Source organism: Lepisosteus platostomus, chromosome 1 (assembly GCF_059453375.1).
Source record: "Lepisosteus platostomus isolate fLepPlt1 chromosome 1, fLepPlt1.hap1, whole genome shotgun sequence".
Classification (NCBI taxonomy): domain Eukaryota; kingdom Metazoa; phylum Chordata; class Actinopteri; order Semionotiformes; family Lepisosteidae; genus Lepisosteus; species Lepisosteus platostomus.
In genome coordinates, this window is record NC_142611.1 from 24,974,939 (window position 1) to 25,001,718 (window position 26,780).

A 26,780-nucleotide genomic window follows, 5' to 3' on the forward strand; every position below is an offset into this window, starting at 1 on the left:
TGCCTTGCGAAAGTATTCGGCCCCCTTGAACTTTTCAACCTTTTGCCACATTTCAGGCTTCAAACATAAAGATATAAATTTTTTATTTTATGTGAAGAATCACCAACAAGTGGGACACAATTGTGAAGTGGAACGAAATCTATTGGATTTTTGAAACTTTTTTAACTAATAAAAAAATGAAAAGTGGGGCGTGCAAAATTATTCGGCCCCCTTGCGTTAATACTTTGTAGAGCCACCTTTTGCTGCGATTACAGCTGCAAGTCGCTTGGGGTATGTCTCTATCAGTTTTGCACATCGAGAGACTGAAATTCTTGCCCATTCTTCCTTGCAAAACAGCTCGAGCTCAGTGAGGTTGGATGGAGAGCGTTTGTGAACAGCAGTTTTCAGCTCTTTCCACAGATTCTCGATTGGATTCAGGTCTGGACTTTGACTTGGCCATTCAAACACCTGGATACGTTTATTTGTGAACCATTCCTTTGTAGATTTTGCTGTATGTTTGGGATCATTGTCTTGTTGGAAGATAAATCTCCGTCCCAGTTTCAGGTCTTTTGCAGACTCCAACAGGTTTTCATCCAGAATGGTCCTGTATTTGGCTGCATCCATCTTCCCCTCAATTTTAACCATCTTCCCTGTCCCTGCTGAAGAAAAGCAGGCCCAAACCATGATGCTGCCACCACCATGTTTGACAGTGGGGATGGTGTGTTGAGGGTGATGAGCTGTGTTGCTTTTATGCCAAACATATCGTTTTGCATTGTGGCCAAAAAGTTCGATTTTGGTTTCATCTGACCAGAGCACCTTCTTCCACATGTTTGGGGTGTCTCCCAGGTGGCTTGTGGCAAACTTTAGACGAGACTTTTTATGGATATCTTTGAGAAATGGCTGTCTTCTTGCCACTCTTCCATAAAGGCCAGATTTGTGCAGTGTAAGACTGATTGTTGTCCTATGGACAGACTCTCCCACCTCAGCTGTAGTTCTCTGCAGTTCATCCAGAGTGATCATGGGCCTCTTGGCTGCATCTCTGATCAGTCTTCTCCTTGTCTGAGCTGAAAGTTTAGAGGGACGGCCAGGTCTTGGTAGATTTGCTAGATTTGTAGATTTATTAGCATTTGTTTCTAATTTGCAGGGTTAGATTCTTTAAAGGGTAGGGCACAGGTACTCTCATTTCTTGTAAATAATTGCATATAACAGTATTCATCATTGTGTATTTGGTGGTTCTTTTAAAATTTGTAAATAATTATATGATTTTCACTCTAACTTCTCTACTACCTGGGAACAAAGAAAACATGTACCTACGGGTGTTACCTCTCATTAGTCCCTAACAAAATGAGATGTGTATTTATTAATTTTTATTATTTGCCTGCAAGTATCAAGTACCAGGAACTGAGCTTATTTTTTAGAATTCTAACTTTATTTAATTTGCCTACACCCTCAGTTTATATATACTGTATTATGGTGGGTAGCTGCATCAGTATGTGTAGGCTGCAAAGGATCAAGTAAGAAAACACAACATTTCGGCTGTGGAGCCTTCTTCAGGTGGAGCAACCAGAAGAAGGCTCACACCTGAAGAAGGTTCAATGGCCGAAACGTTATGTTTTCGTTCTTCTCTTTTCAGCATGGAATAAACCTATTGCTTGTTCCTATACTGTATTATAGCTGGTAATTTCAGATATCACACATTGCCTCACAAAAACATGTCAACCCTTGGGCAACATCCCCAGAGACAACAGGATGGTCATTTGCACAGTCACAGATTTTGAATGCAGTTTCACATTACTTTGTACTAAATATATCATAACTTGTTACGAAACATGAATTGAGCAGGCTGTCTACAGCCTGTCTATTGTAAGTCTGACAAAAGTGTTGTGAAATGTATAAAATCATTATCCAGCCCTCCAGTATTTGAAGGGAATAAATGAGAAAAGTTACTAACACATCATAATTTTAACACTTGGGAATTTTGGAATTGAATCCAACAAACCTCTTCTCATCCCTGATCTGTAATATATCAGACTAAAAGAAACTATAAATCTTATGTCTGGTTATCCTATAAATTACATGTATTTAAAATATGTTTTGTCTGTGTAGGCCCTATGATGGACCAGCATCCCATCCAAGGTGTATCCTGCCTTATATCTAGTGCTTTCTGGGATAGGCTCAGGGCCACCATGACCCTGAATTGGATAATCTGTTACAAAGTGGATGGGTGGATAATTCAACTAATGTTAACAGGAACAAGAAGGATTCAGAAATTTACAGAAGCATTCTGTCTTCTTATGTAGATGAAAATGCTTAATGATGTGAGTTTTATTTCAATTTCCTTAACATACTATTTTTAATAGATTCTGTGGTATGCTATAAAGAACAATTTACAGTATTTATTTAACAATTTTGAGCATAAGTGTATTGTTTAAGATTTTAATAATTACACATTTAAAGCTTTAGATAAACTGCGTAGTTTGTTTTAACTTGATGAGGAGGCAATTTAATACACATTTGGCTTTAAGAGGGATAGCCAGGCCATAAGGACAAAGCTATTGTAAACCTCAACCACCTCCTCTAGAGGAATGACCCAAGGTGCTTAAGTGATTAAATTTGAACCACTGATGTACTTTTTAGCTACAGTATACAGTGGTGTGAAAAGGTGTTCGCCCCCTTCCTGATTTCTTATTTTTTGCATGTTTGTCACAGTGAAATGTTTCAGATCATCAAACAAATTGAAATATTAGACAAATCACTTTTTCACACAGGGCCATGTAGGTTCGGATTTTTTTTTCACTTAAAAATAAAAACCTTCATTTAAAAACTGCATTTTGTGTTTACTTGGGTTATCTTTGTCTAATATTTCAATTTGTTTGATGATCTGAAACATTTCAGTGTGACAAACATGCAAAAAAATAAGAAATCAGGAAGGGGGCAAACACTTTTTCACACCACTGTATATGCTTAATCTGAAAAGGTTTGTAATCTCAGATTGTTTTTAATCTCTGTCCACCTATTTTGTTTACAGAAATACATTTCACAACATTTTAAGTTGTTTCTAGAAAGGGTTTTCATCTATTTAATGGGTTCATTTTTTCTCTCATAGAAAAAACATTAAATAGTTAATGTCCCTTGATTTACAAGCTGTTGTTTTGAATCCCTGTCTTGTGGAGCTGCTTATCTCCAAAATGACACCCACTGGGAGTACCATATTGGCCACAGTGTACCCTTTGGATTGAGGGAGAGAGAATCAGATGGCCTCATCACAGTACAACAATTTATTTTAAAAAGTGCTTCATTATGCCGGTTAGAATTAATTGAAGATAAACCATCACCTCATACATTCAGAATTTAATGATTCAAGCTAGTCTTCTAAAGCAAAAAATATTACAGCTAAAATGATAAATTGCTATATATAATCTGTAACATGCTGAGAAGCAGATGCAGTCTTAAATTGTGTAGTAACTAAGACGTTCTTACTAATCCTTTAGGTCCTTTATGGCAGACATTAAAATTACAACTAAAACATCACCTAAGTTTATCTGATTAAAATTTCTGTCCACTTTTTCACATCCCATTTTTGGATAATGTATTGCAAATCCTAAGTAAAGCATGGCAGCTAGATGTAGGAGATGAAAAGAGGATGGAGGTGCCAGAGAGCTGCATTATGCTACATTCACACTATGAAATTAGCTGAACCTGTGAACAGCCATTCCTATAAAAATATTATCGGAAAAAGGGTATTGTTAAATGAGAAACTTGTGCATCTTCTTGAGCATGTGTCACTAAGATTTCAGGGTGAGATTACCTGCAATATTAGGAAGAAAGTAAATGATCCCAGTTTATGTTAAAATGACTATCTCTTTGTGATCTTAAGTAACAGCTTCTCTCATAGATGTATTTACTGCAGGTAAACAGAAGACAGTAATTTGGTGAACAAGTTCAACTGAGCAGGTACAGTACATTTCCCACTGTTACAGCTGGGTTATAAAAGACAGCCTACAGATGCAGCCATTAAAAGTGCGCGGCACAGACACGTACCGCAGGTAATTGGCTCCGTCCTCGCGCATCGTGACGCGCGATACCGCGGTACGTGATTGGTTAACAGACAGGGGCACTCGTTGGTCGGTCGTAGAAAGATTTAAATGTCTTTACTGTGCCCGTTTTAGTATTGAATATTTATATGGAATTTTTCCCTTCAATTTTACCACTGAAGGGAAATCTTAGTAGTTGAGCATAAAAAGAATAGCATAACACATGTGATACCATAGACAATATTAATTTTGGAACATAAACATACAGTATTACAGTATATGGCTGGTCTCGGTACTTTGAAGAAAAAATACACACCAGTATTCCATTTCTCCCTAAACATTTTAAGCATCGAAGTCTTTAAATAACATCTGAAATAGCGTGTATAAAAAGTGGTAGTTTTAAGCTTTTCTGCTAATATAATACGGAATCGCATATCTAAAGAAATTAATAATGATAGAATTATATTCATATACTGCATCACAGTACCCAGTAGCCTAGTGGTCTGGGTGCCGGATTAGTAACCCACAGGTTGGCTGTTCAAATCCAGCTGCTGCCGTGACTTTTCTTTTAACAAACATTTCTTTGAAAAAATAGAATAGCAATATTATGGTCAATTAATTGACAATAAATATAGAAAAGCACATATTACATTTGGGAAATAGTTTTAATATGTAAATAGTTCCCTGGTTCTGCACCCCTGGGTGTTTCTCTCTCTCTCTCGCTCGTTCGCTCGCTCTCCCTCCCCCCCTCAATTCAATTCAATTCAAGGTGCTTTGTTAGCAGGGCTCTTTGTGTGTCTCTCTCTTTTAGGGGCGCAGGAGAGCTCACTGGCAGGTGGTGACGGAAAGAAAGAAAATAAAGGCAGCTTTTAACTCCGCAAGTCACACAGCAATACTCCATTTCTCCCTTAACATTATAAGCACCAAAGTCTTTCATGTGGTTTTCATCACTTCATCAGGAGTGCTGGCTGTGACGAATTAAACCAGTTTCACAGGTATTTTAAGGTGGTTGAGTCTTCAGCGGGAGGGGGGAACAAGCTGCCCAGCCATGTGGAATGCCACAGAACCCCAAACAGACAATACACACTAGCCGATATTTGACCAAGATATCCAGACACAGCTTTATGAGCTCCACCAGTAAAACTCAAAGTATTACGCTGGTCCACACTATCTGCAACCGTCATTTTAAATGAAAAGACTTTATTTTTTCATTGACAAAAAGTAACACCCACCACAGCATTTCGTTGATCTAACTAACAAGGATGGGACATGAGCTAGCCAATATAATAAAGGAATAACTTACTTTTTTGTTTATTTCTTTAGCACACATAAATTATTTAAACTGCGAGAGCTCTCAACGAGAGCTCGAAATATCACAAGGATCCTCAAGAAATCAACAAAGACAACAGAAAAAGATATATGTATAAGATACTGTCCATGGGAATCCAAGCTTTTTTATCTATGCTAAGAAGTAGTCTTTAAAATTTCTTCATTACACAGTGAAGTCAAATTTCCGTGATGTGCCTATATTAGTATGCTGGGCAAACGTTCCGAGATCAAATTCTGGTGGAAGCTCTGCCCCCCACAGAGCACACACCACCTCAGGACACTCCATCCAGGCCTCTCTGCTAACCACTGCGCAGGAATTGGCTGATGTTGTCCCCGCCGTCTATCTCCCCTCAGGAAGCACCATTTATAGAGCGGAATTCACAGACGCCAGAGGGATGAACAATTCTCCCAGATATCCAACTGTTGCCCATCACTCAAGAGAAAGGGGGGGGGTTGTACTTGCAGTGCATCGATATAGATGGGAAAGCGAGAGCCAACTGCTACGCTGTCCTCGTGTTTCGAAATCTTGTGACTTTTGAAATTTACTGGGGGTGGACCACGTCTGTAAATTTCGATGGGTCCAGAGGCAAAAGTGCCTTGCCTTGCAATCTCCGAGAAACCATTAGTAGCATGGTGAATCGAAGATTCTCAACACTTACTTCGTGCAACTGGAAAATAATTCGTAATCGGATCAAAGAAATGCTTCGAAGAAGGAGGAGCTCTTTTCCTCTAGTCTAACAGTCTGTCCACAAACAAAACATTCCTGTTAGACAAGAGAAATGTAAAAAAAACAATTACTTTTTCTCAATGAAAACCGGTGTGTGTGTCTCTCTCTGCTGGATGTCTCTCTCTCTCTGCTGAATGAATAAAAGCATTTAATTAAAAACACGTTTGCGTTTGTCTGGGTATTTACTTTATAATCTGTGGTCCTTTTAACTGTTTTTACATCTACTGTATTGCTTTGAGATGCCACTTTTAAAGGTGATTTGTAAAATAAAGTTTTTTATTATTGTTATAGAGAAACATGATCAGATTTTCCTTGGTTCAGAAAAAAAGATCTAAAGTATACCAGTTTGTCACTCTTCTCCATCCCTCTTTGCTAAATGGCTTTTCATACTAATCTGATCAATCTAACTGCCTATTTTCTGTGCTTTCTCTATCCTGCTAGATTTGCAATTATTCTGAAAATTTTCTTCTTGAAATAACTCATTTCTAAATACCTTTTTTCACTGTTAACATCTTGCAGCTACTCTGCGATAAAATACACACTTAGCTCAACCTGAGTTCATCCTGCTACCAACATTGAAACAAAAAATCTTAAGATTTCTATATTTATGTCTTTATTTAGTGGTTTCATTTAGTGGTTTGACAAAGGCTAAACTTTCTTGGAAAAATGTCTTTTATGTAAGCCATGTTTGCTATTAATTCATTTAGGGGTCACTGACAGAATTGCTGTTTTTTATGCATGCCAAAAAGTTTCGGTGCCGTCGTCTCCACTTTAAAGGTAACCCCATGCTGGAAGAATTTTACCTCGGAACGTTTGCCCAGCGTACACAGGCACATCCCGGAATTTTAACTTCACTGTGTAATGAAGAAATATTAGACTACTTAGCGTAGATAAAACAGGTTGGACTCCCATGGACAGTATCTTATACACATATCTTTTTCTGTTGTCTTTGTTGATCTCTTGAGGATCCTTGAGATATTTTGAGCTCTTGTTGAATGATAAAAGTGTCGCAGTTTAAATAATTTTCGTTGTTAGAAATTATGAAACGCTCTGTTAAAAGCAAGGGAGTATTTCTATCTGTAATAGTAAAAGAAAATGCCCGACAAACTAGGGATTGAACAGTTTTTCAGTGCTTGTACAATCGATGGAAATGTTCAAATAAATGTGTTAAAGAAATAAAAAAGTTATTCCTTTATCATATTGGCTAACTAATGTCCCATCCTTGCTAGTTAGATCAACGAAATTCTGTGGTGGGTGTTACTTTTTGTCGGCTGGGCAGCTTGTCCCCCCCTCCCGCTGAAGACTCGACCACTTGAAAATACCTGTGAAACCCATTTAATTCGTCACAGCCAGCACTCCCGCAGAGAGTGATGAAAAACACATGAAAGTCTTTGGTGCTTAAAATGTTTAGGGAGAAATGTAGTATTGGTGTGTGACTTGCGGAGTTAAAAGCTGCCTTTATTTTATTTATTTCCGTCACCACCGGCCAGCAAGCTCTCCCGCGCCCCGACCAGAGAGAGGCACACGATGAAAAAGCACATTGTGCTGCTGTAATACAGTTTAAATTGTATTTCATTGCACTTTGACAGATCGTCTTTAAATCAACTGTTGATTTAAAGTTTGACAGTAAATGTTTATGTTGTAACGCATACAGCCTCCATTATTTAATAAAAATGTAAACAATCGTTTGCGCAGCCTAAGAGGGGGGGTCTGCTCTCACAATTCTCCATACACTCAAGTGAAAAATTAATAACGCCAATATAAATGTCGTATTTACAATTTGTTAATAATAAAAATGTTAAGTTCTCTAAAGCTTTGTGATAGTTGACCCAGTTTACCCATTGTTATTAAAAATGACTTGGGTTCGAACATGTTGTGATATTTAGAAATATAAAAGTCAATTAATTGTCCATTTCTATATGTATGTCTTTATTTAGTAGTTTCGTTAGTGACAAAGGCTAAATTTTCTTGGAAAAATGTCTTTGCTGTCTTGCTGATAGGTTAAGCTTTCGAAACTCAGCCCCAAAGTCATGTGACTGGACCCCTGGGTGTTCTGCACCCCTGGGTCTGTCTCTCTCTCTCTCTCTCTCTCTCTCTCTCTCTCTCTCTCTCTGGTCGTGGGTGCGGGAGAGCAGGAAGCAGAAGCAGGGACAGTTGTCAGAAGGAAAGAAGGTGACTATTCGTTTTTATGAAAAATGACTTAAATTCGATCATGTTGTGATATTTAGAAATATAAAAAGTAAATTAATTGTCCATAATATTGCTATTCTATTTTTTCAAAGAAATGTTTGTTAAAAGAAAAGTCAGGGTGCCAGCTGGATTTGAACACACAACCTGGGGGTTACTAGACAGGCATATAAACCAGTAGGCTGCTGGGGAAGTCGCATGAAGAGAGAGAGGTGAAACAGCCCTACACAGCCCTGTCGCAGTACACGACTATAATTATATCGTTATTAATTTCTTTAGATACGCGATTCCATATTATATTAGCAGAAAAGCTTAAAACTACCACTTTTTTACACGCTATTTCACATGTTAAAGACTTTTATGCTTAAAATGTTTAGGGAGAAATGGAATACTGGTATGTATTTTTTCTTTAAAGTACCGAGACCAGCCATATACTGTATGTTTATGTTCCAAAATTAATATAGTTTATGGCCTTCACACGCGTTACAGTATGCTCCTATTCTTTTTATGCTCAGCTACTAAGATTTCACTTCAGTGGTAATATTCCATATAAATATTCAATACTAAAACGGGCACAGTAAAGACATTTAAATCTTTCTATGACCGACCAATGCACCACGGGTGCCCCTGTCGGTCAACCAATCACGTACCCCGGTATTTTGTGTCATCGCGTGTCACGATGGGCGAGGCCGTAGACAATTACCTCCAGTACGTGTCTGTGCCGCGCACTTTGAATGGCTGCATCTGTATCAAGGGCAGTCGAATCTCAAAAGTAATTAAAGAGTGAGTCAGCAAAGTACAGAATTCTGGCCAGAATTACAGAATTTCTGAAACTGAAGCAATCTTGTATTCATGAACTCACTTTCATTTTGACCCAATCAATGAAATAAAGAGTTGTAACGACATCTTGAATAACCAAGCAAATTCAGCACCATCCTATAGTTAGGACAAAATTAGTTCTCCCACCAGTCTACCTTGTGGCCAGACCTCAAGAAGACAATTGGGTAAAAGATGCTTTAAATACTACAAATTCAGCAAGACGCTAACTTCTGGCAGAGCTGGACAACACAAGAAAAAACTCTCTATTTTCTCTCTGCACAGGAACACTGCCTCCACAAAGCAAGCTCCTGACAAGTCAGACAATATCTGTCCCTGTCTCTTCAGTGGGAAATTAAAAATTTGGCAAAAGCATCTTTGTGTATAAGACTTCCTTATTTATATAATAATTATTTAGAGTTGAACAATTATTCCATACACATTTGACGTTTAGTTCACACTACTAAATGCTTTCTTACTTGTATCTGAGAATATGAATGTGATGTAACTAAATGAGACTGATAAAGTGTACAAGTAGACCATAAAATATTATAATAGATGTATTATAACTCAGAAGTCATTAGCTCTTCTCCTTGTAATCTGTTGGTGAAAGATTAGATAGTTGTGTCATCTATTTCACACATATATTCTATTGCTTTTGTTATGTGTGTAGTGTGCTCTCTGAAGGCACCAGTTCTGTAGGGTTTGGGCATTTACTGGGACAATTTATTAATTGTAGCAGTAAATCACAAAATTGATTCTTTTGATGGCTTTAGAATCCAACCATGCGATATAACTCAAACAACGCACACACACAGGTACTAATACACGAGGATACATTTATTAATACATAGAATATGCATATAAACCTAACCGATCTTATCGGGAGGGTTATCAGAATACAAAAGATATATATTCATTCAGTTACGAAGAGTTACATACATCAAGAGGACATACGTTCAGTATATCATTCATTTAGACCGTTTCGTAAATGAACTTGGTTATAACTTCTACATTAGATACTCAAAACAAGTACATAACTCTTAGGAATTAAATTGATATCAACTGGTTGGGATAACAATTTAATTCTCAAGCTGTAATGCATTGAAGTTGAATACTCATCCAATCTCTGGGGATTCAGATCTCCTGCGGGCACAAAGAAACAGTTGCAGGCTGTTGCTGTCCAATCCGGGCTCTCTGGCTCGGTGCCAGGCTGTGCTGTGCGGCTTGCGACGGTGCGCTGCTGATGCTCACTGACCGGCTAGTTAGTGTTGGCTTTAACTAGCACAGTTTGTGCACAGGAGAAAAGATGACTGTGGGTTCCAGCAGGTCAGGAGAGGACCGGTTCGTTCCTGATGAAGCGCTAGTTCTGAATACTGATTCAGCTGTCCACAGTTCCGACCTGTTCACGAGGCTTGCTGCTGGTGCTAACCTCGGGTGGATCCTCTGGTTACTCGTGGCAACCTCCGCTCTAGACTCTTAGAACAAAGGAAAGTTCTGGCACTCGGACACACTGACCATTCCATGGTTGTCCGGGTTGAGTCTCAGGATGGTCAGGAGGCGCGTTGCTAGAATGTCCTGCCCTTGGGAGCCTTTCTGCTCCTGGGCCGTCCTGCCCTGGAATTGTCTTGCACCCCTGGAATTCTCCTTAGAATTCTCCTACTGGAATAGTCCTTAGAATGGTTCTCCTTCTCCAGGATCTCTGTTGCCTGTTTTTACCTGGAGGAACTTCAGCTCATTCATTGGCTGAAAGTTTCCTGGGCATCAGAGTCCCACGTGGGTTACTCGGCCCTACCAGTCCCTGATTGGTTGATCAAGGTGAGATATGAGTCACTTACTCCTGACACCTAGGAATGCAGTCCAGATGTCCATCTGGCACTCCCTAGACAGATAGGCGCCAATGGATGACCATTGATCATGATAGCCAGGCTTAGCTAAGTGCATCCCCATTTGGGAGCTGTCCCTTATCAAAAGAAAACATCTTTAAATCAGCCTGCATGAATAGTTTCTCTGTGGCTGCACCACAGAGATGAACAGAGAGATGGGGCCTCATTTGGGAAAGCACAGAAACACTTAAATCTGTCTTACTAACAAGCCTTGCCGCTACACGGCTATGGATCTGTTTAATCAACACAATAACTTCAGCCACTGAAATGGACCCAGATCCACCTCAGGCTTCTGGAACTGCTTCCTGAAAGGAGGGTGTATCCACCAGATTCTGGAATTTCTCAATGGCAACCTTGGGGCAACCTTGTTGTGAAAGGCGCTATTTTAAAATAAATTGAAATTGAAATTGAAACAATATCCCCAGTCAAGGGCAATGTTTCACTACCATTTCTGAGAACAGCCTTTGCAACATCAAGCATTTCCCTCCTGGAATGGCTTAGCAGAACATCTTCAAGGCCTTCCGACAGTCATTCTCTATGGTCCCTCCAAACTCATCTGACACCTGGTCCTTCACTTCAGCAACAACTACAGGTGCAGATCTCTTGGCCTACCAGTAACTCTCACACAAATCTGGAGACTTCTCTGTAACAATGCATGGAAGGCCTCCTTCTTCAGCTTATAGTCCACCATTGGGTCCTAGGGTTCTTGCCATAACAGACAACAACCACCTTTGGATACAGCTCCTTGCAGCTGCTTCAATAACTGTGGTCTTGAACAGGGATCATTTAGAGTCTATGTCCCCGACCTCTGCTTAGATGCATTTGTAAGTCATTCCTAGGACACCCTGGTATAAATACTGTACATGGTATACATAAAACAATGAGTGGATAAGACAACTTGGATTTGACATGATCTGTACTCTGTATTTTCTCTGTACATTTAGGTATTTTATGAGCTTCTTACTGTAATCTGCAACAACAATTTTTTCCCACTTCACATTTTTTACCAAAAGCTGCTAGTTAATATTATGTAATGCCAACCCAATTTGTGATCACCAACTGTTTGACACTCTGCATTAAGGCTTTGACTTCTGTACTCACAGGGACAAAGAGGACCTACAGACATCTCCTTTGACATGCCCACATCAAATGCCTTTTATCTTTTGATATGTTGTAAGCTTTATTATGTCTTATTACTCTGTTAGAGGAATACAGATCATACTCATATAGTAAACTTATCCAAACCTATCTGCACATTGGTCAAGCACTGATCAATGCATAGAACAAAGCATGGATATACAGATGCAGCCATTCAAAATGGGTGAGGTATTTCGCGGCATACCCCGGTGGGCGTGTCACAGTATCACGCGGTATCACGCATTTCACGTGTGTCACGTGACTAACTATCCGGCGTCGCCTTGTAAAACCGCCAGGGGGAGCTTAACCTCTCATGTACAGCATTTGAGCCTTTAATTTTGAACTGTGTATTACAGCATGTTAATCATCAGTCATTAAAATGTTGGTATATTTTATGAAAGCAAGATTGCTCAGTTGGACAAAAGTACACAACCTAACTTTATCAGAAATATTTATGCATCAAAGCCTTTACTGAAGATATTACTAATTGTATTAATAATGGATGACTTTGGACAAGCTGTATACTCAAAGTATAATTTCTTTAGCACATTTGAACAAGCACTTGGAATCTGTCCAAGCCATACTTTGTCAGGCATTTCGTTTTACTTCAACGGGCATAAAAACTTCCTTGCTTTTAACAGGGCGTTTCATAATTTCTAAATAAATGATTTAAAATGCGACACCTATCATGAAAAGAAAAAAATACACACCAGTATTCCATTTCTCCCTAAACATTGTAAGCTTCGAAGTCTTTAACTAACGTGATACCGGAGTCAACAAGCATACTTTTAGAATTTGATTTAAAGGGAATATAATATGGAATCGCGTATCTCAAGAATTTAATAACGGTATGATTATATCCGTGTACTGCGGGAGGGCTGTTTCGCCTGCCTGCTTATGCGAGCTGTCTTGTAGCCTACTGGTCTAGTTGCGTGACTACCAACTGGCAGGTTGTGTGTTCGAATCCAGCTGGTGCTGGACCTTTCAGTTTTATTTATTTATTTTTTAATCGCGTAACATAAACATATTACCGTATGCAAACTGTACTGTATACAATATGTATATGTATATTTAATGTCTTAACTGTGCCCGTTTAAGTATTGAATATTCATATCTAATTTTACCACTGAAGGGAAATCTTAACATAAACATACAGTATATGGCTGGTCTCGGTACTTTAAAGAAAAAAATACACACCAGTATTCCATTTCTCCCTAAACATTGTAAGCTTCGAATGAAACCACTAAATAAAGACATAAATATAGAAATCTTAAGATTTGTTTTATTTAATGTTGGTAGCAGGATGAACTGTCAGAGTGTATATTTTGTCGCAAAGTTGCTACAAGATGTTAACAGTGAAAAAGGTATTTAGAAATGAGTTATTTCAAGATGAAAAAGAAAACATACACGAAACATGGTTTCATTACGACCAGAATCGGTCTTGAGATATTTTTAACTTGATTTACAGTATTTGAGAGGTATGTCTTAACACCGATACTACAGTGCTTAAGTACTGCTCACGTATATGTTTCTAGGTTTATATTATGCATTTCATACGGTCAAATTACTTTTGAGCAACTAATAAGAAGTGCGAAACGGTATGCGTTTTAGTTTCGTTTTGTGCTGGAACCCGTGGATTGATTAGAGATATCAAGTACATACAAGTCATTTTTTAAATGTTGTAGTTCGTCTTGAAAAAATGCTACGAGTACATCATCTATCAACAATTACACAGGTTCTGTTTCCATATTGCGGATTTTGGTTAGGTACAGTATTATCAAATCCAGTGGCGCTGTGTGTTACTTTACTGATTCCCAATCTGTGATTGAAACCTGTAAAACCGGTTTAATTCGTCACAGCCAGCACTCTTCAGGTGTGAGGGTCTTCTGCTCAGAATGAAACGCTAAAATGTTTGTGTATATTCTAATGGTAGTGGGGGCAGGGTGTGTGGGAACAGGTTTGTTCTTCACACCTGAAACATTTTCTCTGAAAGGATTTTCTTAGCAGTTTAACCGATCTTGTTACAGCATGTTACAGTTTACTATTATTAACCATAATAATTTTAAGTGCTTAATGTAAAATCTTGTAAAAATATATTTTCATTGTTCAAATATACATTAAGTCTGACTATCATATAATAAGTTAAATACAAAACTAAAGAAAAAATAGGGTTAAATATAATTCAAAATATTTTGCTAACAATGTTAACTGTTTATGAATAATAAAATGTATTAACTAAGGAGTAGGATGGCACAGTTGTTAGCATGTTTTTTGTTTTGTTTCTTTTTCATAAATACAACAGTAGTACCTGATGTCTCAGCGCCTTTCAAAATTAAATTATGCATGCAAACCTGTGAACTAGAAAGATAACTAAGATATCCATCCATTTATAATGGTGGCAAAGTGGTTAGCATTGCTATCTTGGAGCACTGGGGTCCTAGATTCAATTCCTGCCATCCTGTGTGTGTGGGGTTTGCATGTTCTCTCTGGGTTACATGGTTTTTCTCCGTATGTGTGATATGACTCCCTCTCGCACTCCAAAACATACTGGTAAGTTAATTGGTTTATGGGAAAACTGGCCCTGGTGTGTGTGTGTTTGTGTCTGTCTGTCCTGTGATGGACTGGCGCTATGTCCAGGGTGTATTCTGCCTTGTGTCCGTTGCTTACTGGGATAGGCTCCAAATCCTCAGTACTGGATAAAGAGATTAGAAATAGATGGACTATACACAGTGTTAGAAACCCACTATGAAATGGCAGCATCTCACTGAGAATAAAATATTTTATAGTGCTGGCCTTTCCACCTCTCTTGCACATCAGTATCCATACCTAGTTATTTAAACAAATTACCTCTAATTATAAACATCTTAATATGCTGGCTCTGTGGATCCGCATCAGCTATGTTTGCCCATTCCTTCAATTCATGTGCATCCAACACAAAGTTCAATACTAGTAACTGCACAAAATCTAAAATACAATCCTCATTTCAGTATCTATGTAAACATATAGTCTGTTAACTTCATCATCTTCATCAAAAGTATGCCTAACCCCATTAGGAAGTGTTCTTGTTATCAGTGTATTCCTTAGCTTTCCCAAAATTATCTTCTTCTTACCAACATCTCTAGTCTTTTATCCTGCAATAACTCAGCCAACACTTAAATCCCCAAAAGCTGCTTGTGTTAATTTCTTTAAATCACAAATATCATGTGTAAATACTGGCCATTTAATACTCTGCATTGTGGGATAATAGTTTATTTTAAAGGGAACTAGAGAAACTAAGAACTAGAGAAATTAAGAAAGGCTTTTTTTTCCTAGAATTAATAAATGCACATCCTGTTCACTGGGGAAATTAAATCCACACTGAGCAATCTTCAATATGTTCACAATATGACAGCAAGAATCCTATCAGGGATGCATTACACCTGTTTTCAAGTCCTTGCACTGGTTACCTATCAGGTTTCGAGTCAACTTCAAATTCCTCATCCTCATTCTGTACCTACAGTATATGGCTTATTATCTGTCTACTCCCCCACCTTTGTCTGTCTGACTCTGGTCTTCTAGCTGTCCTCAAGAACATCTACATTCTGTGGGTGACAGGGTCTTCTCCAGCTGCACCCCAGAGCTCTCAATTTGTATTCCCAGTGATATCAGTCACGTACCCTGAGTGCATTTAAATCTAACCTCAGAACCTTTCTTTTCAGAAGACTTAGTGTCTGTATCTGCTTCATTTTCTAATTTTGGTCGCACCTCTAACTGCTTGTCTTTCTTATATGTATTTACTTTGTAATCTGTGGTCCTTTTATCTGTTTTTACATCTACCATATTGCTTTGAGATGCCACCTTTAATGGTAATATATAAAATAAAGTTTTTTATTATTGTTATAGGGAAACATGATCAGATTTTCCCTGGTTCAGAAAAAAAGATCTAAAGTGTACTAGTTTGTCACTCTTCTCATTCCCTTTGCTAAATGACTTTTCATACTAATCTGATCAATCTAACTGCCAGTTTTCTGTGCTTTCTCTATCCTGCTAGATTTGCAATTATTCTGAAAATTTTCATCTTGAAATAACTCATTTCTAAATACCCTTTTCACTGTTAACATCTTGCAGCAACCCTGCGACAAAATATACACTTAGCTCAACCTGACAGTTCATCCTGCTACCAACATTAAATAAAACAAATCTTAAGATTTCTATATTTATGTCTTTATTTAGTGGTTTCATTAGTGACAAAGGCTAAACTTTCTTGGAAAAATGTCTTTTATGTGTTGCGGAAAAAACTGACTTGCTTTAACAAAATATGTTTATAAGTCCTTTCACCTGGCAGTTTACCTAAATGCCCAACTATCTGAGAAGCCCTCCATGAAACCATATATGCTATTAATTCATTTAGGGCTCACTGACAGAATTGCTGTTTTTTATGCATGCTAATTTCTGATTCCTCACTCTGTTTCATGTTTATAGATAAGACTATTGATCGCGAAGGGAAATTGATGTACATGTTTACATGTTCTTTTGTAACATAGACCTTTTTGTGATTTTTTTGTATATCTAAGCAAGTGTTCCTGCATCCCTCTTCTGCACTATAGGCATGGCTTTTATTCTGTTTGCTCCATTTCTAAAACGTTTTGCTCATGTGCATTTTTGTATTTTTTTACACCTCTAGCACTTTAACGTCCTGAATTTTCATTTGCCTTAATTTGTAGAATGAATTTGAGTTTTAGCCTTAAAAATCTTAAGTTTTCACTATCTTTTGTTTCTTGTCCTACAACTGTTATTATTGATCACCATGACTTCATTCAGCCTTTCCTGAACGTCTATGACAGGCAGAGAGAGTGCTGTTTCTGGTGCGATCTTTTGCAGCTGACATTTCACTGTTTTAAACGAACAAGAAATTAGATTGCTCATAAATCACTTATTCTATATAAATACAGCGTAATTGCCCTCCGAAAATCCTCTTTTTCTTGTTCGTTTTAGAGACCTTGATCGAAACTGATTTTAGATGTCAGAAAGGATTTATTTTCTCTGTATTTCCTACATTGCTTTGTCGAGATTTTAACTTTATTTTTAGGCTCAGATTTCAACTATAAATCATACACTAATTAATAGCAGTAAATACTGATGTTTTGCTCCCTCTTACCACAAAAATATATATGTTTTGTAGCTGGGATGAACTTTATTTCGTACGCGTAGCTACTGCGATTTGGACACGAAGCAGTTAAAGATGGCGGCAAATCAGGCACCCAGAGGGGGGGGGGGGGGGGGCGTCTTCTCGCCTCCATAACTAAAATGCCAAATAGGAGTGGCTTAAGCGACATACACAGTCGTGTAACTGACAGTTTGAGGTAGCCTATCGTGTAAATTTCGCTTTGTTGCTGATAGGTTAAGCTTTCGAAACTCTGCCCCAAAGTCATGTGACTGATTTTTCGCCCTGTTTCGTTGGTTAAACGCAATGATCACAAGCACCACCATGGTAACTGGGATGTGTAGTTTTTAATTCAGTTTGAATTATAACTGTACGTACTGTCTTCATATTTGGCCAGGGCTTTAAAGAGAAGGCGCGCCAAAAAATTTCGGTGCCGTCGTCTCCGCTTTAAAGGTACCCCCGTGCTGGAAGAATTTGACCTCGGAACGTTTGCCCAGCGTACTTAAACTTAATATGGTCAGTAACGGTAAACAGTAACATGGTAAGAAGGAGCACGTACAAACGTTTTCGAAATAACCACATGTAAGACTCTGATCCTAAAAATGTTTAGGGAGAAAGTGGAATACTGGTGTGTATTTTTTCTTTAAACTACCAATACCAGCCATATACAGTCTGTAACGTAGGGATTTCTATATGTCTTTATTTAGTGTTTACATTAGCGACAAAGGCTAAACTTTTAGCTTCAGTAACGTGTACATATCTCCCCTTTTTATAAAACGACTTGGTTGAAAACTGTTCCAGAGCCACTGTTGTTTCATCAGTGAAAAGTACATCATGAAATGCCTCTCCCTGTTCAATCCACTGGAAAAAGAAAAGGAGCATAAAGCTTCTGATGGTCATAAACGATATTCATTTAGGAGCAGCATCAGAGGTATGTTTTTAACTGCACTGCATTGGAGAGAATACCATAGTGTGTTTTTTTTTTTTACTCCCTGGCGGAAACTGGCTTCCAGAAGAATCAGTATGGCTCAGAGATTAAATAAAACTTCACAGACATTAACGAAGAGCATAACGCGTGTACTGTATACACTGCAAGTACAACCCAACTCTCTGCAGGAGTGCTGGCTGTGACGAATTGAACCGGTTTCACGGGTATTTAGTATTTAGTAGGAGGCGAGATTTCTAGCGAAAGACACCCCCCCTCAAAAACCCAGTAAATACAGTACTTACTAGTTAAAGGCTAGGCTCCCGACTACGGCGAAAGGAACCCTTCTTTCATTAGAAGACAATGAACATATTTTAGCCCTGAATGAATTAATAGCAAACATAGTTTACATAAAAGACATTTTTCCAAGAAAGTTTAGCCTTTGTCACTAATGAAACCACTAAATAAAGACATATATAGAAAAATCTTAAGATTTTTAAAATACATGACTTTGCTAAAATTTATTTGAAAATAAAAACAATTACAACCGCCAGGGGAGAGAGAGAACAGGGGAGGGATGTTGGTTTTGCATAAGGGGCGGGGCTATGGAAAGTAGGTATGTTTGGGAATGTGTAGTTACATGTTCTGGCTGTTTGTGAATTATCGTTGTTGAGTATGGAGTGTTGAGGTATTGATTTTGTGTAATGCTTTATGTTGAAAATTGAGGTGGATTTTGTTTATGATAAACAGGATAAACTGGGATGGGAGGAAGGTTTGGTTTTGCATAAGGGGCGGGATTATGATAATTGGAGGACTTGCGAGTGTAAAATGGTTTGATTATTTGATTTTGTATTGTGGTTGTTATCTATGTTTTTGGTTGGTATTATGTTTATATGGTTGTTTTTGTTGGTTGGTTGTTATTATGGTTATTAATAATACGATCTATAGTTGAAATCTGAGCCTAAATAAAAAGAAAAAGCAAGTGATTAGGTTTATGAGCAATCTAATTACTTATTCGTTTAAAAAGCTATATAAAATAAAGTTTATTATTAATTTGCTGGACAGAGCGGTGAACATTATTATGCATAAGACAAAGATAACGATCCTGATCAGTTTAGAAATCTGTGTACGCTGTAAGGTTTTTATTTCTTAAACTTTTAAAATACACGTTTAGAATTGAAAGAAATCCTCTTCCTGGTATAGCAAACCAGCACGTCTTTTTTCTCCAATCAGAGGGGTGTCAGATGGTGTCAGCCAATCACCATTCTGCGTTGGGTAGCAACGGGTGACTGTTCTCAGGCGGAAGATGTAAACAGCTTAATGTTCGTGTTAAATATTTTTTTTTAATTAAAATTCATTCTATACAGCAATCGCATATTTGGGTACCGTTTCATAAAACTTTCATGCTTAAAATGTTTAGGGAGAAATGGAAGACTGGTGTGTATTTTTTCTTTAAACTACCAAGACCAGCCATACACAGTACAGTTTACATACATACAGTAATGTTTTAAATTAATATCGTTTATGACCTTCAGATGCGTTATGCTCCTCTTCTTTTTATGCTCAGCTACTAAAATTTCCCTTTAGTGGTAAAATCCATATAAATATTCAAAACTAAGCGGATTAAAATGTGCACAGTAAAGACATTAAATGATTAAATCTTTGCACTACCAACCAATGCACCACGAGTGCCCCTGTCGGTCATTTTGGCCAGCCAATCACTTGCCCTGCGGTATGCTCCGGTGCCCCGCGGTGGCTTGTGGGTAGGTTACCGTACCGCGGGTTTTTACCGCGCATTTTGAATGGCTGCATCTGTACAAGTAAATCTACTATCTTCTCTCATTGTGTATTTTTACAGTGTGTATATAGTGTGGGAAGAACTGATGATAAAACCTTGTCACACAATCTGCAGGCAGGGCTGAAGAAAGATATTAGGTATTATGAGCAAGCTGTTGAGAAAAAACTGAATGTACTAACTGTGTTTGCATAAAGCCAGCATACCATGTCTCATGAATGGATCTTGAGGGGTAAAATGTGGAAAATATTGGCATTACACCAGGCTACAGTAACAGTATAACAGTTTTATTTAGGACTGATATTGTTAATGACATAAAAAACCGGGTTGTTGTCAGCTGCCAGTGAAGAGGAGTCATTAGCAAAATATGCTCTGACCCGAATCCTGGAGTGGTACAAAACTGAGGCCTTTGCTGAGAAGTGATCGCTCGTCCTGTGAAAGGAAAATGTCTGAGGGTATAGTAACAACAAGATTAGGATTAGTGAAGGTACTGGGGGGACTTTTTTTTCTGTAAAAGATTATTGAGTTTTTTATTCTTCTCTGCAGTGAGGAACTGGTAAAGTTTGGAGTTTGGGATCTGATGAGGTTAGTTATACAGGGAAGGTGATGTGGAGCTGTTAGCTGTAAACATTCCTTAGCTTCTTTGATGTTGTTGTCAGAACGAGTAATCTGTTGTTTGAGGGAGAAAATGGTAGAAAGATTGACTTTCCTGAAAAATTGTTGTAGAAGTCTCTGAGTGTTTCTCTGGGTGATATCCGAGTCAAAGAAAAGGTGTTAAATTTCAGACTAAATCCTTTAGGAATATTATAACGACGACATCTGTAAAGAATGCCTGGTCTTGGATCAGATCACTGAGAAGAGACGGACTGCCAGTTTGGTGAGAGAAGGGGGCAAGTAGCCCAGGAAGAGATAGAATGACGAAAAAAAACTAGAAAAAGCTTTAGCGGAAGGCATAGTGGGTCGCAGCAGAAGTGCTGACACATGCTGACGCAGCTACTGACTTGAACTACAATTGTAAAAAATGATTTCTGCAAGAATGGCCTCATAACTGTCATTTTGTTTTATACAGTATGACATATACCACATACTACTACTGTTGATAGATGCCCAGGCTGATCTCTGGTATTATTGTATTCTGATCACTGAAACTGTCAATACACTGTAACTGATCGATTTAAAAGTTAACAAGGATCATCCTGGGCTCTCTATCAACAATATACAAACCTAAATGTCACATTCTTTTACTAACGTTTCATTACATGGAGTGTTCTTGATAGTTTTTGGTTTTCATATTAATGAAGATGAGAATAATTACAATATATCATTTATTTGCTATTAACTCCACATTACCACATTGCTTTACTACAGTGCTTAAAGATATTTAATGCTTATAGTTGTGCTGTATTTCACTTTACATTTAATTTCCTTATATAACATAATGTTTTAATTAATTTATTTTATTATTTCTTGATGTACATCTTTAAATGTATGGTGATAATCCAACCTTTGTCAGAAGCACCATTTTAAAACCTTTGTTTCAGAGACATATCCATTGCTGATGCTTAAGTTTTGTTTCTCAGAGCAGCTTGTAGCAGTTTCATCATTCAAGATTTTTTAAGTGCCATATACAACAAGTGTATTGGAATGGTTATTCGTTCAGCTGTATCCAGTAACAGTAGAGAAAAAATAGGCACAAATGACAAACAGACATGGACAATTAATTTAGACAATAGATGTTAGAATACAGCCAAGACAGGGCATAGTGCAAACAGTGCAGTACCTTAAAGTGCAGGTGCTATTATTTGAGCTGTTTATGATGAGGACTGCTTGGGGGAAAAAACTGTTTTTGAATCTATTGGTCAGTGTTTTGATACTGCGATACCTTCTACCTGAACCCAGGAGTGAAAACAGATCATGGCCAGGGTGAATTGGGTTCTGAAGTATAGCTCGAGCCTGGTTGTGGCAGCAGTTGAGATATATCCGGTCGATGGAGGGTAGCTCAGGCCCAATGATTTTATGCACGGACCTCACAATCCTCTGTATGGCTTTTCTGTCCTGTACTGTGACTCCACCATACCCAACCGTAATAACACTGGTCAGGACACTCTCAGTGGTATCATGGTAAAAATTGATGAGTGTTGTCTTGCTCATCCCCCACTTCATGTCAAGGTATCAGTGATCACGCTTGCAAACATTTGGAACTATCATATTTTGTTTCTCATGGAGTCTTAGATTTAAAAAACAAAGTAAACTAGAGAGGTGCCAATAGTGAGAATTATGACATTAAAAAAAAGTATTTTCTTTTTTGCATGAACATATCCATTATCTTTTCAAGAGTTTATTAACTAAATCAGGTGCTATTCTGTATAAAAATGAAATAATCAATCATTATATTTGATGATTTTCTGTCTGATTTTCAGTATTTTACTGTACAATACATATAATACAGTATCATTTACTGGACACTCCTAAATACTGTATTAGTACTGATACCAATTAAATATCGATTAATATCTATCAGATTTTTAAACATAAAGGTGTTGATTGATATATCACCATTTACATCTTATCATGAACAGGGGAACTGTAATATCAGGTAGTTATAATGGCAAGTATATCAAGTATAACCACTTGTGAGTGACTGCAGATTCTTTTGAAAAAAATGATTGATGTAACTGTTCTGCAGTTTGCTCTTATAATGTGCAGAGGCATCACATTGTTCAACAACAAAAATATGTTGAAAAGTTAAAATGTTATAATAAATACTGTAATATCAATGTATATGCTATAGTGTGATAGCAGTATAAGCAGGGGATACATCTTTAAGGTACAGTAAAAAACTAACCTATGAACACACAATTATTATTTACAAGCATTATAAATGTGTGAATGCAGGCATTCTACAGCCCAAACCTACCTTCACTTGTCATCTCAGATATGGACCAACTGTACTGCCAACTAACTGGAATGACTAACTGGAATTTCAGTTTCTAATTACTATAATTGACTTTTTATGTAATCCCATTTTTCCAGGTCTGTTTTAGTGATGGTCTTCTGATTGGTAGGAAATTGCAGAGAATACTTTAAACAGCCCCCCAGTCTGATCTGGAGCTCTCCAATCCACATAATTCTTTAAGCATAATAGAGCAACTCAGCAGCTTGTTCTACTATCCATCTGTGTACGACACAAAAAGAATTACATTTCAACTCAAAATAATGAACAATGCTTGGGACCTGGGATCCATTCTGGACCTGGAGTACTATCTGTGTGTGTTGTCCCCATGTTTGAGTGAATTTCCTCCGGATGTTCCAGTTTCTTCCCACAGTCAAAATACATACTAGTATTTTAATTGGCGTCTGAAACAAATTGCTCTTTAGTGAGTGTGCATGTCTTTTGTGTGACCTGCAGTAGACTAGCATCTTGTACAGGTTGAATACTGCCTCACACCTTTTGCTTGCTGGGATAGTCTCTGGCTCCCCCATGATCCTGTACTGGATAAAGTTAGAAGATTAATGGATCGATGAATCAGGAGGCACAGTGGTGCAGTGGTTAGCAGAGCTACCTAGCAGTGCTGAAGCCCTGGTATTAATTACAGATCTGCGGTGCTACAGTATCTGCATCGATTTTGAATATTCTCCATGTGTTTATGTGGGTTTCCTCTATGTGCTCTGGTTCCTCCCACAATTCAAAGACATGCTAGCAGGCTAATTAGCATCTGGGGAAATTGTCCCAGGTGTGAGTGTTATGTGTTTGCCCTGTGTTTGTGTTTGCCCTGAGATTAATGGGTGTCCTATCCAGGGTGTATCCTGCCTTGTGCTACGCTGAGCAAACGTTCGAGGTCAAATCCTATCATGACTTGGGTACCTTTAAAGTGGAGACGACGGTACCGAAAATTTTTGGCACGCCCTCTCTTTAAAGCCGTAGCCAAATATGAAGACATTACGTACAGTTATAATTCAAACAGAATTAAAAACTACGCATCCCAGTTAACATGGTGGTGCTTGTGATCCTTGCGTTTAACTAACGAAACAGGGTGAAAAATCAGTTATGTGACTTTGGGGCTGAGTTTCAAAAGCTTAACCTATCAGCAACAAAGCAAAATGTACACGTTAGGCTACCTAAAACTGTCAGTTACACCACTGTGTATGTCGCTTAAGCCACTCCTATTTGGCTTTTTAGTGCCCCCCCACCGGGCGCCTGACTTGTTGCCATCTTTAACCGTTCCATATCCGAATTGCAGTAGGGAGAGACACATCTGAAAAAAAGTTCATCCCAGCTACAATACAAATATATTTTTGTGGTAAGGGGGAGCAAAACATCAGCATTTACTGCTAGTAATTAGTGTATGGTTTATAGTTGAAATCTGAGCCTAAATATAAAGTTAAAAGCTCGACATACAAAGCAATGTAGGAAATGCACACTTTTTCTGCAAGAGAAATATACAGAGAAACTAAAACCTTTATGACATCTCAAATCAGTTTTGATCAAGGTCTCCAAAACGAACAAGAAAAAGAGCATTTTCAAGAGCAATTATGCTGTGTTTATGTAGAATAAGTTAATAGATTTATAAGCAATCTAATTTCTTATTCGTTTAAAACAGCAAAATTTCAGCTGCAAAAGATCGCACCAGTGCAGAGACAGCACTATCTCTGCTTGTCATAGACGTTCAGGAAAGGGTGAATGAAAGAAGTCATGTCAAGTGCAATAATTTGGTGATCAATAAAAACAGTTGTAGGACAAGAAACAAAAAAAAGAAAACCTAAGCTTTTTAAGGCTAAAACTAAAATTCAGTCTACAAATTGAATGAGCAAAAAGTTTGGGAAATGGAGCAGGTGTTACTTTGAAATAAGCAAAAAGAAAAAAGCCATGACTAGCCATAGTGCAGAAGAGGGACACAGGAACGCTTAGATATACAAAAAAAATCACAGAAAAGTTTGTGTTACAAAAGAACATGCAAACATGAAATAGATTTGGCAGAGAGTGAGGAGTCAGAAAAGTAGCAATTCTGTCAGAGAGGCTTATATGAATTAATATTAAACATGGTTTCACAGAGGGCTTCTCAGATAGTTGAGCATTCAGGTAGATTGCCAGGCGAAAGGATTTGTAAATATATTTTGTTTAAGCTAGTCAGTTTTTTACAACACATAAAATTATTTTTTTCCAAGAAAGTTTAGCCTTTGTCACTAATGAAACTACTAAATAAAGAAATAAATATAGAAATCTAAAGATTTCTTTATTCAATGTTGGTAGAGGATGAACTGTCAAGTTGAGCTAAGTGTCTATTTTGCTGCAAGATGTTAACACTGAAAACAGGTATTTAGAAATGAGTCATTTCAAGAAGAATATTTTCAGAATAATTATAAATCTAGCAGAATAGAGAAAGCACAGAAAATAGGCAGTTAGATTGATTGGATTAGTATGAAAAGCCAATTAGCAAAGAGGGTGTGAGAAGAGTAACAAACTACTTTAGATCGTTTTTTTCTGAACCAGGGAAAATCTGATCATGTATCTCTATAACAATAAGAAAAAAAACTTTATTTTATATAGCACCTTTAAAGTGGCATCTCAAAGCAATATAGTTGATGTAAAAACAGTTATAAGGACCACAGATTACAAAGTAAATACATATAAGAAAGACAAGCAGTTAGAAGTGCTACCAAAATTAGAAAATGAAGCAAATATAGACACTTTGTCTTCTGAAAAGAAAGGTTAGATTTAAATGCACTCAGGGTAGGTGACTGATATCACTAGGGATACAAATTCAGAGCTCTGGGGTGCAGCTAGAGACGGTTCTATTACCCATACAATGTAGATGTTCTCGAGGACAGCTAGAAGACCAGAGTCAGACTGATTGAGGATTTTGAAGTTGACTAGAAACTCGAAACCTGATAGGAAGCCAGTGCAAGGACTTGAAGACAGGCGTAATGCATCCCGATCAGGATTCTGGCTGTCAAATTCTGAACATATTGGAGATTGCTCACTGTGGATTTAATTACCCCAGTGAACAGGATGTGCATTTATTAATTATAGAAAAAAGCCTTTCTTGATTTCTCTAGTTCCTAGTTTCTCTAGTTCCCTTTAAAAGAAACTATTCCACAATGCAGAGTACTACATGGCCGGTATTTACATATGATATTTGTGATTTAAACAAATTAACACAAGCAGTTTTGGGGGATTATAGTGTTGGCTGAGTTATTGCAGGATGTAAGACTAGAGATGTAGGTAGGAAAAAAGATAATTTGGGGAAAGTTAAGGAATACATTGATAACAAGAACACTTCCTAATGGGGTTAGGCATACTTTTGACAGAATGACAGGAAATGTTATAGACTGCAGAGGAAGATGATGAAGTTAACAGACTGTATGTTTACATAGATAGTGAAATGATGATTGTATTTTAGATTTTGTGTAGTTGGCAGCATTGAACTGTGTGTTGGATGCACATGAATTGAAGGAATTGAACACAGAGCCAACATCTTAAGATGTTTATATTTAGAGGCAATTTGTTAAAATAACTAACTAGGTACTGATGTGCAATAGAGGTGGAAAGGCTGTTTCCTTAAGCCATCACTATAAAATAATTTATCCTCAGTGAGATGCTGCCATCTCATAGTGGGTTTCTAACAATGTGTATAGTTCCATCATCACTGTGTCTTTACTTCCATCCATTTTCTAATCTCTTAATCCAGTATAGAGGATTTGGAGCCTATCCCAGCAAGCAACGGATGCAAGGCAGAATACACACTGGACATAGCGTCTGTCCATTATAGGACAGACAAACAGACACAAACACACACACACCAACGCCAGATTTCCCATAAG

General features: G+C 37.7%; 1 protein-coding gene and 1 pseudogene across 1 annotated transcript in view; both read left to right on the top strand.

Moving 5' to 3' along the window:
• The window catches only part of LOC148677873 (uncharacterized), a 75,459-nt pseudogene extending 69,379 nt beyond the window's left edge, over window positions 1-6,080 (top strand).
• Window positions 1-26,780, top strand: part of LOC148677872 (BTB/POZ domain-containing protein KCTD8-like) — a 194,204-nt gene that overhangs the window by 164,748 nt on the left and 2,676 nt on the right. The window lies entirely within an intron of this gene.